The following is a 3477-nucleotide window of genomic DNA, read 5'->3' as shown; positions in this document are numbered from 1 at the left end:
TAATAAAGAAAGACTGAGCACTTTCATATTGAAATCAGAAACAAGACAAGGGTGCCTACTTTCACCATTTCTATTCAGTATTGTGTTAGAAGTCCTAGCCAGAGCAGTAGGATGAGAAAAAGAAATAAATAAATAAAGGAGATCCAGATTAGAAAAGAAAAAGTAAAATTATCTTTATTTGCTGATGATATCCTATACATAGAAAATTCCAAAGAATCCACAAGAAAACGTCAAAGGCTAATAGAAGAATTTAGCAAACTTGCAAGGTACAAGATCAACACACAAAAATCATTTGGAGTTCTGTATACGAGCAATGAGAAAACTGAAAGAAAAAAAAGAGAAACAATTACATTTACAATAGCATCTAAGAGAATAAAATACCTAGGAATAAATATAGCCAGGGACATGAAGGATTTATACAATGAAAAGTATAAAACACTAGTGAAAGAGATTAAAGAAGACTTAAGTAAATGGAAAAGATGTTCCCTGTTCATGGACGGGAAGACTGCTTATTGTTAAGATGTCAGTGCTACTCAAAGCAATCTGTAGTTTCAACAAAATCCTGATCAAAATTCCAGCAGCCTTCTTTACAGAAGTAATAGAAAAACCAATCCTCAACTTCACATGGAATAGCAGAAGGTCTCGAATAGCAAAAACAATGTTAAAGGAAAAGAACAAAATAAGAAGACCCACACTTCCTGATATTAAAATATACTAAACAACTGCAGTAATCAAAACATACTGGCATAACAATAGAAACATAGAGTAGGATTGAAAGTCCAGAAGTAAATTCACATAGCTATGTTCAACTGATTTTGGACAAAGATGCTAAGCCCATTTGATGGGGGGAAAAAGAGTCTCTTCAATAAATGGTGCTGGGAAAATTGGATTTCCTTGTGCAGAAAAATGAAACAGGATCCATGCCTCACACCATACACAAAATAAATTAAAAATGTATTAAGGACCTAAATGTGCAAACTAAAATTATGAAATTTTTAGAAGAACAAACACAGGCAACACTGTCAGCCCTAACTTTCACTAGTGGATTATCTAGTATAAGAGCAAAAGCACAAACAGCGAAAGACAAAATAAATAAATGAGACCTCATAAAAATTTAAAACTTTTGTTCATCAAAAGACTTTAACAAAAATGTGAAAAGACAAGGTACTGACTGGGAGAATAACTTCAGAAAGCATATAACCAAAAAGAACTAGTAACTAAAATATATGTAAAACTTCAACAACTTAACAACAAAAAGACATATAACCCAGTCATACAATGGGCAAAGGACTTGAATAGACATTCCACCAAAGAGAATATTCAAATGGCCACCAAACACTTGAAAAGAAGTTTAGCATCATTAGCCATCAGAGAGAAACAAATCAAAACCATGAGAAGATACCATTTCACTTCCACTAGGATGGCTAAAATTAAAAATAAAATAACAAATGTTGGCAGGGATGTGAGGAATTAGAACCCTGATCTTTTGCTGGTAGAGAAGCAAATGGTACAGCCACTTTGGAAAATAGTGTGATGGTGCCTCAAAAAACTAAAAATAGAACTACTGTATGACCCAGCAATTCAACTCATAGGTATGTACTCAAAAAACTTGAAAGCAGAGACTCAAAAAGAGACTTGTATACCAGTGTTCATTGCAGCACTATTCACAATAGCCAAAAGGTGGAACTAGTCTAAATAGCAATCAGCAGATGAATGGATAAACAGAATGTGGTAAATACATATAATGGAATACTACTTAGCCAGTAGGAGAAATAAAGTCTTGATACATCTTACAGTATGGATGGAGCTTGAAGACATTATATTGAGTGAAATAAGGCAGTCACAAAAGGATGAATATTTTATGCCCTCACTTCTGTAAAAAGACAAGAAAGGGAAAATGTATAGAGACCAAAATTTATTGGTAGTTACCAAGGTCAGGAGGAAGGGGAAAAAGGGAGGTAAACAATGATGGGAAAATTGCATTGATTAGGTTAAGGGTAGGGTTGTGCAGCCAATTATTGTAATTGCTGTCTATAGTTGTACATCTGTAAAAAGTTGAATTGGCAAAAGTTGTGTGATGACTGTATTTACAATGACACACATACACACACACACACAAAAAAAGAATTGCTGAAGCTGGTTATGTACAACCAAACACTTCATGAGATTAGATTCCTTGGTTTAGAGGTTTAGGGTCATGGTTTCATGGGGCATCCCAGTTACTTGGCCTAATAACATGTCTAGAGCTTCTGTTCTGCCTTTTAGTTTGAAGTGCCTGGGGTCTTAAAAGTTTGCAAGCAGTTGTTCAAGGCACAATTATTGGTCTGTGTTCACCTGGAGCAACAGAAGGAGGAGGATCAGGAATAGTAGGAGGCTTGGAATATGTGTGTAATTACCTCCATGAACAACTGCCTTCTTTACCATGAGACTAGAAGAACTGGATGATACCCCAGCTACCATTACTGAACAATTTGATCAAAGATTCCATAGAAGAATCCTGATCAAAAGGGGAGAGATGCAGAACAGAATTTCAAATTCTGACAGACTGTAGACTTTATGGAGCCATAGAAGGTGAGTGAACTCTGAAATTATTGCCCTGAGATAATCTTCAAAACTTAAAAATATCCCCTGAATCTTCTTAAAAACCAAAACTTAGTTAAAAAAATGTCTGCCTTGAACTTTATGCTTTTGTAAGAACTATCTATGTGGAGGGACTTCCGGTAAGATGGAGAAATAGGCAGACAAGTGACACAGACCCCCTTCAACAAGGAGAAGAAGAACCAATTGACAGAAATACAGAAGATAATCCTGGAACCCTGAGCTTTGAAAGGAACTATACAGAAGTGGATTAGACACCAACTAGTGGTGAATGAAAACAGTGAGTACAGAGATGGTCGGAGCTGCGGACTGTCAGCTACTCTGATGGGACCAACAGCCTGAATATTTCCAAGTGGTGTTGGGACCTGAGAATTGACTTAAAGATCAGCCCTGGTCACCAAGGGCTGCAGGGACAACTGCTCTGGTGGCCTATGACTAGGAAGGAAAACAGCAAGGAGGGAGACAACCTGAGCTGTGGACTTTCTGCTGTCCAGAGGGCACAGCCATTTTGTTTGTTTACATGTAGTAGCCATTTTGGATATTTAAAGTGACTCAGGGTGCAGCCATTTTGAATGTTTACAAGCAGCGGCCATTTTGGATATTTAAAGTGACCAAAGGTGTAGCCATTTTGAATGTTTACAAGTGGCAACCATTTTGGATTTTAATGATAGCATTCTCATTCGGATTCCAAGGACCTAAGAACAGGCTCTGTTTACTAGGGTTGGCAAGGACATACGAGAGGCTGACAACAGGAAAGGAGACAGGTGGTGAGTGTATAAGTGCTGTCAACTAGTGAATAGAGGAGCACAGCACAGTACCCTGCCTGTATAGATAACATACAAACAAACAAACAAAAAAAAAAAGAAAATTGTGGGCAAG

Source organism: Orycteropus afer, unplaced genomic scaffold (genome assembly GCF_000298275.1).
Source record: "Orycteropus afer afer isolate SDZICR_OR568_19922 unplaced genomic scaffold, OryAfe1.0 scaffold00206, whole genome shotgun sequence".
In the NCBI taxonomy this organism is placed as follows: domain Eukaryota; kingdom Metazoa; phylum Chordata; class Mammalia; order Tubulidentata; family Orycteropodidae; genus Orycteropus; species Orycteropus afer.
This window is presented reverse-complemented; position numbering follows the sequence as displayed.